This window comes from Vombatus ursinus, unplaced genomic scaffold, assembly GCF_900497805.2.
Source record: "Vombatus ursinus unplaced genomic scaffold, bare-nosed wombat genome assembly UNPS02006779.1, whole genome shotgun sequence".
Classification (NCBI taxonomy): Eukaryota; Metazoa; Chordata; class Mammalia; order Diprotodontia; family Vombatidae; genus Vombatus; species Vombatus ursinus.
Window position 1 is genome coordinate 2,149,910 of NW_020946557.1, and position 15,431 is coordinate 2,165,340.

A 15,431-nucleotide genomic window follows, 5' to 3' on the forward strand; every position below is an offset into this window, starting at 1 on the left:
TATGGACATGAATAACAAAGAATGAGGCTTTGCATGGTCTACACCAGTAGAGGGAGTAACTGCAGTAATTAGATCACACATCTTGATCTTTCAAGTAGTAAATTAAGGCAATACATGCATCTATCCTTAATTAGTAGGTGCTATTATAATCCCTATTTTGCAGTTGAGGTAAATGAGGCAAAGACAGGTAAAATGACTTGCCCAGGGTCACAGAGCTAATGCATACCTGAAGCAGAATTTGAACCCAGGACTTCCTGATGCCAAGTTCAGGACCCTATGCACTTTCTTTGTGCACTGAACTACTTAGGTGCCATATTCAGTGTCCCAAAAGTCTTAATGTAGTTTTAAGTTCTTAAAGCTTAAAAATATATGGATATGCATGTATGTGTGCATATATGTATGCGTACACACACACACACACGTATATATGCATTTATCTTCTCTTTTGTAATATGAGCTCTTAAAGGGAAGGGAGATTTCCTTGTCCATTTCACATAGTCTGTAGAATCATGAGCACAGTATCAGGTCCATGAAAGCCTTTGGCAATGTTTCTGATGTTATCACTATAGAATTCTGTAAAAAATAGTAAGGGTTTACTGTTATGATAAATTAGTAAAGTTCCCTGTATAACCTGAAATGTTCCTTTGTGGGGATAAAGGTGCTCTCTGGTGAGAATTGTTTCACATGTCACCTGCTGGTAGGTAGGAAATAAGATCCAGCTTAACTCTGGAGGCTGACACTGATACATGAGCAGCCTTACTTCCATTGTATCTGCCTGAATCAGCTTTTACCACTCTGTTATTATTCAATGCAAATGTAACTCACACAGTGATGAAATGAGAAATTCAGGAGAAAGCTGAAACAAGAGCTATTTGCCCTTTTCCAAGGGAACTTGGCTGTTACCTTACTCTTTCAACTCAGGAAGAAACAAAACAAGGAGGGCAGTGCTTGCTGAATAAGTAGAGCCTTGTTGAACTGATGCTTTTTCAGTAGCACATCCTCAGAGATCCTGAGAATTAGTAGTTGATATAATTTAAATCTATGTTCCCCTTTATCATGCAGCATTATTAGTCACATGAAAATTTACAAGTGGAAAAGGATTCTAGAGACAGCAAAAATTTAAATTCTAAGCCAAACTTTGACAGGGATTCTCCTCTTGCACAGTGCCCCTAAATACTGTAGAGATTTCTTGGGCAACAGCTAAGTATATAACAACCAACCAAGAATGAGTATGTAAATAAATAATTCTTTTAATTTGGTCTTATCAGTTCATTTAGCTAGCTAGCTAAACAATTTATTTGCTTACTATATGCAAGCAAATGTACTCATTGCTGGGGATACCAAAAGAAGAAAACAAGACAGTACTTATTCTCAAGAAGCTTACATTTTAATTGGGAAAGACAAAACAAACAGAAAATGGTGTGGAAATGAACTGGAATTAAAGGGAGAGACTGGCTGATGTTCCTCAAAATAAGGCAGTTTAATGCAGGGAATCATCAATGATTACACATGCTTGTAGTCAGGAGTCATCCTTAGGTAGTCCAGGTAACTTGTGGGGAAGCACAGTAGAATGAAGGGTGAGCTGGAAGTGAAGTAAGCAGCATGGTTGGGGCTACTCAAGATATGGCAATCAGGTACCAGCAAATGATAGCATGAGACTTACCCCATCTTCTAATTTTTTTTTCTAATATGCTTCCCTAAGGCAAACTTAACAGTACAGACCATTTGAAGACTTCTCCCTAGAGCCAATTCCTAGTACTTCCAGCACCAGGCACAGTTTGGCCTTTGAGCACTATAAATGAACTGCTTAAATGAAGTTCTTGGAGCTACTAAACCCACTTGCCACTTGGATATATGTTCACCAACTTGTGGGAATCACACACACTTTAGGTTTTAGCAATATTCTTTCTAGAAGACTTACCAGTAGCAAAAAGAAAATATTATATTGGTATAGATATAGGTCACCCCATGATATTGGCTGTACCTCTAAAATTAATCCCTTTGATGGGAAAATACTGACTTCTTTTTTGTTACATTTCTTTCAATTTAAATAAATGATAGCTTATACCTCTTTCTTTGTTGGCAAGGGGGAGTCCAGAAAGAAGAGACATGATCATCTCTGAGCCAGTGGAGGTCAATGTAAGACTCTCTGTGACTCTTGTTTTATCACTAGGGGCTCAAATGAGAAAAAAATCCTGAATCGAAGATGAGAAGTTTGTTGACAGCAAGATATACTAAATTATTTCCATTTTTATTAGTGTTTTCTTTATCTTTATCATCATCACTCTTTTTTTCTCTGAGATTGTGATTCTAGAAATGTACATACTTTATATAAAAATCTTATTTGAAGAAAGGGTAGAGATAAAGGTTAAAACCAGACCAATTTGGTTAATGCAAATGAAAAGGGAATGAAGAAAAGATTTTTTTAAGTATGGGAAAGGATAGAGGGAACAAAACTGATCAGCTTTGTCTGTCTCCTATGTCAAATGTCTTGGTTCTTTCTTCAGTGTGGAATGGAATGGTGTAATTGAAGGGCATTCTGACCATTTTGCTTGAAACATGTAACATTGATAGTATTAAGAGAATTCTATGTCTAATGGAGTATTGCATTTCCTGTAACACTCATCATTCCTTATGACTATCAACTGGAATCCAAGAAAAATGAATTTAATCATTTTGAAATCACTATAGGCTGGTTTATTAGATCCTATATTGGTTTGATCTTTAGGGGCTCAAATAAGGAACATTTTCTTGACTGTGAAAGGAGATGAAATTCTATGGGCACAGATTCTCTAATAGATGAGACACAGTAGGTTAGCCAGACATCAAATTTCCTTCCTTAGAAGCTGGTGGAATTTCCTTCCATACTGAGTAATTAATGCCCATTAGTTCCTGGTTTATAGCAAGGACTATACAGATTATTCCAACCTTTGCTTCCCCAAAATTGTCTTCATTGACTGCTAGCCAAATTATTGATCTTTCAAAACCTCGCAACTACAGTATGTTTTTATTAAAAACTATTCCTCATATAATAGCCTTAGTTACTGGCACATATCAGGCATTTTATAAATGCTATTTGGATTAAGGACTAACCAATAATTATAAAGATGCAAGATACATATAAAGTAGGTGGAAGGTCACCTTAGAAGGGATGGATTAGGCAGCCAGAAGGACTGGAGAGGTCTCTTGGAAAAGATAGAGATTTGAGATGAGTGTTGATAGAAACCAGGAATTCTAATTGAGAATGAGGATTCAATGGTGATGCTGAGACTGTGAGTTCGGGTTGCAGGAAGAATGATGATGCTCTCTATAGTAGTAGGGATATTGGAAAGAGGAAATTATTGGAGTGGAAGGAGAGATAATATGTTCTGATATTGTCTGAGATGCTTATAAGACATCTAGTTCTAGAATCCAAAAGATAGTTTGTGATATATGAATGGTACTCATGAGAAAGACTAGGACTGCATACATATATATACATATATATGTGTATATATAGATAGATAGATAGATAGATAGATATAGATATATAGATATATAGCGATATAGATATAGATCTGGGATTTATCTGCATAGAGATGAAAATTAAACCCATTGGAACTAATAAGATTGCCAAGGGAGATAGTAGAGTGGAAAAATAGAAGAGAACCTAGATCAGACCAGTGGGAGACACTGACCATTAGTGAGCTAGCAAAGACTGATAAGAAAAGTTCAGCGAGATATAAGAGGAAAAGAAGAGAGAGTGGTGTATGATAGACTAGAGCAGAAAATATATATGTGGAAATTAATTGGCAGTAACAAGGGATGCACAGAGGTCATGAAGGAAGAGAATTAAGAAAAGGCTATTTGATTTGACAATTAAAAGAGCATTGGTAACTTTGGAGAGAATTTTCAGTTGAATGATGAGGTCAGAATACAGACTGCAGAGATTTAAGAAGAGAATAAGAAGAAAAAAAGTGAGGCACCTATCATAGATGACTTTCTCAAAAAAATTGGATGTGAAAAGGAGGAGAGAAATAGGATGATACCTAGCAGTGATGAATGGCTTAAGTGAGGTTTTTTTTGGAAAATGCCTTTGTGGAGTTTGGCTTCCGGAGTCAAGATGGCAGAGTAAAAAAGTAGTTGCTCTTAGCCTCCCCTTTCAACCTCTGAAAGCCCAGAAAATATCACACCAGGAAAAACCCTGGAACAGCTGAACCAGAAAAAAGATGGGGAGCAGCAGTGCAGTAGCCCAGGGAGCTTGAAGGATTAATGGGAAAGGCCCCTCTTGCCCTGGGGGAAGGGCAGCAATACGGAAGGGGAGGTGTTCTAGCCAGCTAGAGGAAAGCCCCACTTTAGCACACCAGGAGGAGATCCTGAAACTCAGGTGGTGAAGCAGGCAATCACCAACACCTGGACCTCTGAGTGACTTAGTGAGGGCAGGGGAACCAGTGGAAACCAGCTTAGAAAACCACCAGGTGCCTCAGTGTTCTACAGCAACTGGGTTTCCCACTGCCTCAGCAAAAATAAGAGAAACAGTACTACAAAGGGATAAGCCTCCTGCAACATCCATCTGAAAGGAGCTGAAGAAAGTGAAAGGAAAGGAAAAGCAGGCAACCTTGAGTTGCCCTAGAGTTCCAACCTTGCTGATTCCAGCCCAACACCAGGTAAGCTGCCAGAACCCTACAGCCTCCATTTGCCAACATCGGAGGCCCCAGCACACAGAGCCAGTGACCAAGACCTAGGCTCCCAACACAAGAAGCTTGGGTCAGTGACCTCTGCTCCCCAGCAAGAAAGCTCAATCTCTTTAAAGTCCAGGGAATAAAGAAACACCATGAGTAAAAAGAAACATACCATAGATACATATTATGAGAAGAGTGAATATCAAGGCAGAAATTCTAAAGAGGACAACATTATCAACAAACCTACATCTGCAACCTCAAAAGGGAATATGAACTGATCTGAAGCCCAAAAAGCTTTCTTAGAAGAGTTCCAGAAGGACTTTAAAAGTCAAGTGATAGAGGTAGAAGAGTCCTTAAAAAATACAATTGGCCAACTGGGAAAAAAGTACACTGAAGAAACAAGTCCTTAAAAAATACAATTGGTCAACTGGAAAAAAGTACACTGAAGAAAACAAATCCCTTCAAAATACAATTGGCCAATTGGGAAAGGAAGTACAAAATATAATAGAAGAAAACAATTTGCTAAAAATTAGAATCAGTCAAACAGAAACAAAAAAATGAAAAAATAGATGAAAACATAAAATACCTCATGGGTAAAACAACTGACCTGGAAAATTGATCCAGGAGAGACAATTTAAAAATTATTGGTCCACCTGAAAGTCATGATGAAAAAAGAGCCTAGACAGTATCTTTCAGGAAATCATCAAGGAAAACTGCCCTGAGGACCTAGAACCAGAGGGTAAAATAGCCACAGAAAGAATCCACTGATCACCTCCTGAAAGAGATCCCATATTGAAAATGCCAAGGAATATAGTAGCCAAATTCCAAAATTACCAGATCAAAGAGAAAATACTGCAAGCAGCTAGAAAGAAACAATTTAAATATCATGGAACCATAGTCAGGATTACACAAGACCTTGCAGCTTCTACATTAAAAGACCATAGGGTGTGGAACATGATATCCCATAAAGCAAAGGAGCTTGGATAACAAACAAGGATCAACTACCCAGTGAAAATGAGCATGATCTTTCAGGGGAGGAGATGGATATTCAATGAAATAGGAGACTTCTAAACCTTCCTGATAAAAAGACCAGAGCTCAACTGAAAATTTGATCTTCAAGTATAAGACTCAAAAAAGACACAAAAAGGTAAATAGGACAGAAAGATACAGTATGTTGTTAATAAGGGCAAACTGTTTACATCCCTACAAGGGAAGATGACACTTGAAACACTTGAAAACTGTATTGTTATTACACCATGTTAAAGGAGTATACATAAAGGGGGTGGATATAAGTTGACTTTGATGTAATGATAAAAAAAATCTAATCAAGTGAGTAAAATGGATCCAAGTAAGTGGATTAATCTGAGCTAAGAAAATGTACTGAGAAAGGAGGAGGCAGACAACGGTAAATTACATTACACAAAAAGACACAAAAACCTATTATAGCAGAGGGAAAGAAGGGAGGGGGATGAGCATTGTTTGAACCTTACTCTCATCAGGTGTGGCTCAAGAAGGGAATAACATAATCAGGTATAGAAATCTAACTTGCACTAGAGGCAGTAAGAGGGAAAAGGGGAAAGAAAAGGGAGGGGGGATAGAAGGGAGAGAAGAAACAGTAAGGGTAAAGGGGAAGAAAAGGAAAAGGGATAATAGAAGGGAGGTGGGACTGAAGGAGGCTGTGGTCAAAAGCAAAACACTAGTGAGGGGGGGAAAGGAGAAAGGAGAAAGAAAAGCACAAATGGGGGGAAAAGGATGGAGAAAAAGACACAGATAGTAAACATAACTGTGAATGTGAATGGGATGAACTCTCTCATAAAGCAGAAGCAGATAGCAGAATGGATTAAAAACCATAATCCTACAATATGTGGTTTACAGGAAACACATTTGAAAAAGAGTGACACCTACAGGGTAAAGGTAAAAGGCTGGAGAAAAATATATTATGCTTCAGCTGAAGTAAAAAAAAAAAGCAGGGGTAGCAATCCTGATCTCAGAAAAAGCAAAAGCAAAAATAAAGCTTATCAAAAGAGATAAGGAAGGGAACTACATCCTACTAAAAGGCACCATAGACAATCAAGTAATATCATTACTGAACATATATGCACCAAATTGTATAGCATCCAGATTCTTAGAGGAGAAGTTCAGGGAATTACAGGAAGAAATAGACAGCAAAACTATACTGGTGGGGGACCTCAACCTCCCCCTCTCTGAACTAGATAAATCTAATCACAAAATAAACAAGAAAGAAGTTAAGGAGGTGAATAGAACATTAGAAAAGTTAGGTATGATAGATCTCTGGAGAAAACTGAATGGGGATAGAAAGGAATATACTTTTTTTCTCCACAGTGAAGGGTTGACCATGTACTAGGGCATAAAAACCTCACAATCCAATGCAGAAAGGCAGAAATATTAAATGCATCCTTTTCAGATCATGATGTAATAAAAATTATATGTAATAAAGGGACATGGAAAGATAGATTAAAATAGTTGGAAACTAAATAATCTAATCCTAAAAAATGATTGGGTCAAACAACAAATCATAGAAACAATCAATAATTTCATTCAAGAGAATGACAATAATGAGACAACATACCAAAACTTATGGGATGCAGCGAAAGTAGGTCTTAGGGGAAGTTTCATACCTCTAAATGCTTACATGAATAAAATAGAAAAAGAGGAGATCAGTGAATTGGGCATAACACCAAAAAAAAAAAAACTAGAAAAAGAACAAATTAAAAATCCTCAATTAAACACCAAATTAGAAATATTGATAACCAAAGGAAAAATTAATAAAATTGAAATTAAGAAAACTATTAAACTAATAGATGAAACTAAGAGGTGGTTTTATGAAAGAAACCACAATAAAATAAATAAACCTTTGGTTAATTTAATTTAAAAAAAAAGAAAGAAGAAAACCAAATTACTAGTATCAAGAATGAAAAAGGTAAATCTACCACCAAAGAAGAGGAAATTAAAACAATAAGTAGGAACTATTTTACCCAACTGTATGCCAATAAATTTGACAACCTTAGTGAAATGGATACATATTTACAAAAATATAAATTGCCCAGATTAACAGAAGAGGAAGTAAAATACTTAAATAACCCCATCTCAGAAAAAGAAATTGAACAAGTCATTGATGAACTCCCTAGGAAAAAATCTTCATGGCTAGATGGATTTACATGCGAATTCTATCAAACATTTAAAGAACAATTAATTCCAATATTATATAGACTATTTGGTAAAATAGGTGAAGAAGGAGTCTTACCAAATTCTTTTTGTGGTATAAATATGGTGCTGATACCTAAACCAGGAAGAGTCAAAACAGAGAAAGAAAATTATAGACCAATTTCTCTAATGAGTATAGATGCAAAAATTTTAAATAAAATACTAGCAAATAGATTACAGCAACTTATCACAAGAATAATATACTATGACCAGGTAGGATTTATACCAGGAATGCAGGGCTGGTTCAATTATTAGAAAAACTATCAGCATAATTGATCATATCAACATCAAAACTAACAGAAACCACATGATCATCTCAATAGGTGCAGAAGAAGTTTTTGACAAAATACAACACCCATTCCTATTAAAAACACTAGAGAGCATAGGTATAAATGAAGTCTTCCTTAAAATAATAAATGGAATCTATCTAAAACCTTCAGCAAGCATTATATGTAATGGGGACAAGCTAGAAGCATTTCCAATAAGATCAGGAGTGAAACAAGAATGTCCGTTATCACTGCTGTTGTTCAATATGGTACTGGAAACATTAGCTTTAGCAATAAGAGAAGAAAAAGAAATTGAAGGTATTAGAATAGGCAAAGAAGAAACAAAATTATCACTCTTTGCAGATGACATGATAATATATTTAGAAAATCCTACAGAATCAAGTAAAAAACTACTTGAAATAGTAAACAACTTTAGCAAAGTTGCAGGCTATAAAATATACCCACACAAATCATCTGCATTTCTATATATTACCAACAAAGCGCAACAGCAAGAGGTAGAAAGAGAAATTCCATTTAAAATTACTGTAGACATTATAAAATATTTAGGAGTCTACCTGCCAAAACAAACCCAGGAACTCTATGCACATAATTACAAAACAGTTTTCACACAAATAAAATCACACCTAAATAATTGGAAAAAACATCAGTAGCTAATGGGTGGGCCGAGCTAATATAATAAAAATGACAATTCTACCTAAGCTAATTTACTTATTCAGTGCCATACCAATCAAACTACCAAAAATTATTTTATAGAGTTAGAAAAAATAATAACAAGATTCATTTTGAATAGCAAAAGGTCCAGAATATCAAAGGAACCAATGAAAAGAAATACAGGGGAAGGTGGCCTAGCCATTTCAGATCTTAAATTGCATTATAAAACAGCAATCATGAAAACTGCTTGGTACTGACTAAGAAATAGAGTGGTAGATCAGTGGAATAGATTAAATATGCAAGACACAGTAGTCAATGACTATTGTAATCAATTATTTGATAAACCCAAAGACCCTAGTTTCTGAGATAAGAACCCACTCTTTGAAAAAAAAAACTGTTGGGAAAACTGGACAGAATATGGCAGAAACTAGGCATAGACCAAAATCTCACACCATATATCAAAGTATATAAAAGTATATATTAAAGTATATAGTAAGTGTATATTAAAGTATATACAAAGTATATATTAAAGTCAAAATGGGTTCATGATTTAGATATAATATAATGATACCATAAGCAAACTGCGAGAGCAAGGAATAGTTTACCTGTCAGATCTACAGAGAAAAAAAGAATTCATGACCAAACAGGAGATAGAGAACATTACGAAAAGCAAAATGGATAACTTTGATTATGTTAAATTGAAAAGTTTTTGCACAAACAAAGCCAATGCAACTAAGATTAGAAGGAAGGAAAGAAATTTTTTACAACCTGTCTCTCTGATAAGGGCCTCGTTTCTATAATATATAGAGAATTAAATCAAATTTATAAGAATACAAGCCATTCCCCAATTGATAAATGGTCAAAGGATATGAACAGGCAGTTCTCAGATGAAGAAATTAAAGCCATCTATAGTCATATGAAAAAAAATGTTCTAAATCATTATTGATTAGAGACATGCAAATCAAAACATCTCTGAGGTACTACATCACATCTATCAGATTGACCAACATGACAAAACAGGAAAATGATAAATGTTGGAGAAGATATGCAAAAATTGGAACACTAATGCTTTGTTGGTGGAGTTGTGAAATGATCCAACCATTTTGGAGAGCAGTTTGGAACTATGCCCAAAGGGCTATAAAAATGTGCATACCCTTTGACCCAGCAATAGCACTTCTAAAGCTATATCCCAAAGAGATCATACAAATAAGAAAAGGACCCACATGTACTAAAATAATCTTAGCAGCTCTTTTTGTGGTGGCAAAGAATTGGAAATTGAGAGGATGTCCATCAATTGGGGATAGCTGAGCAAGCTGTGGTATATGAATGTCATGGAATACTATTGTGCTATAAGGAATAATGAACAGGCTGACTTCAGAAAAACCTGGAAAGACTTGTATGTTCTGATTCTAAGTGAAGTGAGCAGAACCAAGAGAACGTTGTACACAATAACAGCCACATTTTTGTGATGACTAATATTGATAAACTTAACCCTTCCCAGCAATTCAAGGATCTAAGACATCTCCAAAGGCTTCATGATGGAAAATGCTATCCACATCCAAAGAAAGAACTATGGAATTTGAATGCCGATCAAGGCATACTATTTGCTATTTTTTTTTCTTTTCTGTTGAATTTTGTTTCCTCTTTCTGGTGGTTCCTCCTATTGGTTCTAATTTTTACTTAAAACATCACTAATGTCAAAATATGTTTAATAGGAATGTATATGTATAGCCTAAATCAGATTGTTCACCATCTTGGGGAGGAAGGGGGAGAAAATTTTAAACTCAAAAGCATATGGAATGATTGTTGATAAATCAAAATAAATTAATAAAAAATAAAGGAAAAAAAGAAGCAAATGTGTTTGTGTATGCATCAGGGAAAGAGCCAGATTCACAAAGAGGTTAAAGGTGAGAGAGAGACAGAGAGACAGACACAGACAGAGACAAATACACACACATACACAGAGACAGAGACACAGAGACAGAGAGTGAGAATTTTAATGTGGGAGATCTACTATAGAAGATGGGAGGGGATCAAATTGAGTGTGTGTGTTAAAGAATTTACTTTGATGATGAGAAGGGCTATTTATTCATCTCACATCAGAGCGAAGAAGGAGATAATGGGGGTAAATTTTTAAATTACATGAGATGAAGAAGGGAGAACAGGGAGCCCTTGGTGAATATGCTCATTTTTCTCCTTTTCCTTTTTTCCCCCTTGATATATGAGCTGAAATCCTCAGCTAAGAGGATAGGGAGGGAGAGGAGCCACAGGGGCCTCAAGAAGGGACAAGGTTTCAAGCAGTCATTGTAGAGAGTAGGATAGCAAAGTAAGCTGGGATGAATAAAAAAAAAAGGTTGCCAGTTGCAGTGAAGTACTGGCTGAGATTAGATAACATACATTCATAGTGGACTCAATTAGCACAGTTTCATGATTTTCTTTAGCTCTTTCCAGCAGTCCATGAATAGGAGTGAAAGAGACTAGTAGAGTCATTTAGGCAATTTTTTATAGGTCAGATTGGAATTGCTTCAACTGAATATACTATATTTTATTTTTATTTTTCTGATTTTAATTTATTGGTTTTAATCTTAGCTGGGGCAAATTGATGATCTCACTGTATCCAAACAGCTGATTTGGAGATGACCCAGTTTATTTTTTTCCATTCATTGATCCTTTCATTCAACAATTTCACTTTGAACTTCTTGCCTAGACATCTTAAGCCATCTGTATTACAGCTAAAGTAGATACTGTGTTTTCTTGAGTACTCTTCCTGGAATGGACTCATCTCTGTTCCTTAAAATTCTTAAATTCCTTTATGTACTATTTCAGGTATCACTTTCTCCATGAAGCCTGTCCTTAACGTGAACTCTTTTTAATTTTCTTATAGCATTTTGCCTGGGCCTCTGCTTTGTACTTACGGTTCATATCATTATATGGATAGAACTAGAAAAGATCTTAGAGATGCCACAATCCAACCATTTTTTATTTTGCAAATGAGGCAACTGAAACCAAGTGATTTGATCAAGGTCATGCATCCCCAGTAAGGAGAAGAACTGTAATTTAAACTCAGGTCCTGTGACTCCACATTCAGTGCCTTTCCTACTCTACCATATTTTATCACACTCTACTTTGTGTATGTATATATGTCTCTGTGTGTGTTTATACATTTATCTATATACTTTTCTATTCAGTTTTAAGTTCCTTGATATCAGGAAGACATCTTATTTAATCTTTTCATTCTCTAGCTTCTAGAACCATGCTTTTCACAGAGCAGACAATTAACAAATATTTCTTGAATTGAGTTTTACTCAGAATAAAAATAACACTCCTAATTGTTACAAATGAGTAATAAAAGGATCTAAGTTTCTGTGCATGTTAGGTTTAAATTATGGTCATTAGTAACAATTACCATGATCTCCAGTATTTAACCAGGGAGTTACAGAGCCTTGTGATCTCATCATTACATGGCCATGATCATCATTGTCATCATCAACATCATCACCATCATCACCATCATCACCATCATCTGCACATTTAGTGTCATAGTTATAGCTGTAGTTGGTTAAGGTTTACAAAGTGCTTTAATGATCTTTCATCCTTTTCCTTTAAACTCCCATTGATTTAAATGAATATGGCCATGAACTTTAAGTTAAAATAATCTGTTAAAATTCAAATATCCATCATGTAAAGGATACTTTTATTTGTTTTGCTTTGAAAAAAATTATTTTATTCTCTGTTCTAAATTTTCTCCCTCTCCATTAATTTCCCCATCCATTGAGAATGCAAGAAAAATAAAACCCATTACAAATAACATAGTAGTTTTAAATATGTTATAACATGCTTTTGTAGAAACAGCTATTTGCAAATAGCCCTTACCAAACTGAGAAACAAGTAAAAAGAAACCATCACTCCTTATTTGATTGTGGCTATTTGCAAAAATGTAGGAAATCTAAGCCTATATGCAGATTGAATCTCAGTACTACCATCAGTGATTTTTGTTATGTATATATTAAAGCAGGGTTGCTTAAAGTAGGGAAATATTTTTGGTCAAATTTGCTCCTTTTATGTATATAAACAAGAGTAATTATTATTGTTATCATCCTGTGTATTATGATATTGTAGGTTATCATCATATATCCTTAGATGGTGTTATACCTAATACAGAAATTTAGGACTACACTTTATGGGATGTGTGCCTTCTTGTGTTTTTTGTTTGTTTGTTTTTACAAATGAGTGCTATCATAGATGAAAGAACTATTTTCTTCCTATGAACTTTTGATTGAATTATTCACTTTATTATAAATATTCACTATAGGGGTCCCCAATCTCTTCTTACATGAAATTAAAATTCCTGACTTTCGACCTTAAAGCCAAAGACCAAGTAATCTCATGTGTTACATTGTATGAGTTATAAATACCTAGTGTCAATGCCACCAGCAACTTTTTCTTGGGCTAGCTACTGAAAGCACATTTAGATGGACAATTCTGATAACCAGTGATCAATCCAATCTGATTCTACAGTCACATTATCCCTTTTAAATGAGATTAAGTGAGATAACATATACAAAGGGCTTTGAAAACCTTGAAGCACTACATGAATGTTATCTATAATTTTCTAAATTATGGTACTCACTCTGTTTGGGTTATGGAGTATAGGGAAGATTACCCCAGATCAGTGCAAATGGCAGATGCCTGTGAATTGTCCTCTCCTTTCCTTTCCCTTCCCCTCATCCCTTCCATTAGACTAGAAGCAATGTGGAAATAAAACTCAAATCACAACCAAGACAAGTAGGTAAGTCACAAGGCAAGGAGACCCATGACCAAGTACTACCATCCACCTTGCAACTTTTAGCCTCTTTCCTCTCTTTCCCCAGCAATCAGTTCTCTTATCTTCTACTAAATATTTTCCACACCACACTTCTGTTCCATCAGGCCTAGCCTTGGCCTATCACAAAACCATTCAAACACAAGTAACTTTATTACTATTCACGACTCTCAACTGACATTGGAAAATTTCAACTTGATCAACAATGTAAGTGTGTCCAAATCTCCAGGGAAAGGAAGGGTCATAAAATTTTAGCTCCCAATAGGAAAAGGACCTCAGAGGTCACCTGATCTAACCCTTTCATTGCACAGGTGAAGGAACTGAAGCCCAGAGAAATTAAGTGACTTGCCCAAGGACATACGTGGGGAGTACTTTATGTCAATTGATACCATATGAAATATATTTTAATGGACTTGGAACAAAAGTAACTCCTGATACATTTTGCCATTTGCCTAGAGGCCCTTATTATATCATATCTCAGTCATAACTAATATTTTTCCCACCTGGATAAAGCTTTATAAAACATGCCTGGAGTAAGCTTCACCAAAACTAAACTGAATTTTTTTTTTGTGATAAAGTCAGTTGGAGAAAGAAGCAGAAAAACCAGAATACTGACACCCATGGACAGAGACCATGTGACACATAGAAAGACTGCTCAGTGTGGCAATGAATTTGGGTGTTAGATTAATGGGATAGAGAATCTGAGAGGAAGAAGGAAAGGATATCATCTGACAGTTTGTTATTTTAACTAACAATTCTTGCTAACTAGTTGCTAATCTCAGTTGTTTCTGTTGCTACATGCATGTTATATCATCAGCACCATAGGACAAAACTCCCCCTCCACCTTGCCTTTTTCTAGTTGCAGTGGTATCTTACTTTATTCTCTATTTAAAAAAAAAAAAAGAGAAACTATGGGCTGTGTCTTCTTCTACTACTGAAGTTTGCTTTGTTTTGTTTTGTGGAAAGGATTGTGATTTGACCAAGATAGAGAACTCCTAGTGAGGAAACCCTTTTTTCCAATACCTATTAGGAACTGTTCTGGATTATAGTCTTAGAGACATGTGCAGAACATTGAGAAGTTAAGCGACTTGCCCATGGTCATGTAGCTACCATGTGCCAGATGGGCGTCTTGAACCTAGATCTTTCTGAATTCCTATCTTCTATTTGCTTTGCTAAGGTGCACTGCTCAACTTTGCATTTCCTCCTAAATAGTGCACGTACATCGAGATGTGTTTTGCCTAGGTAGAATGCTTTCCCTAGAGTTCTCTGTCAAAGTATGTTTCTTTCCTATTTCAAAGCAAAAGGAGTGTCTTTTTAATGAAGGCTTTTTGTTAGTAACAGATAGCATTTAGACATATTTATAGAACTCTTTAAGGCTTGCCAAGCACTTTAAAAATATTACATCGTTTTTTTCTTACAGTAATCTTTGGAGGTAGGTGCAGATATTATTACTATTTAACAAATAAGGAAACTGAGGCACAGTGAGGTTAGATGACTTGTCCAGGATCACAGAGCTAGTCAAAACTGAGGCTAGATGTGAGCCCAGATCTTCCTGACTGCAGGTCCAGCACTCTATCCTGTATACCAACCAGAATCTTTTCTACAACCATCTAGCTGCAACACTGTGACAGATCACTTCATCTAGCTAGGCTTCAGTTTCCTCAAGTATAAAAGGAAAAGGTTACACTAACCAGTCTCTGACATCTCATTTGGCTCTAAGATCCATGATCTTATGACTGCTCCTTTCTGAGAGAAAGGGAAGTGAGGGAGGGAGGAAGGGAGGGA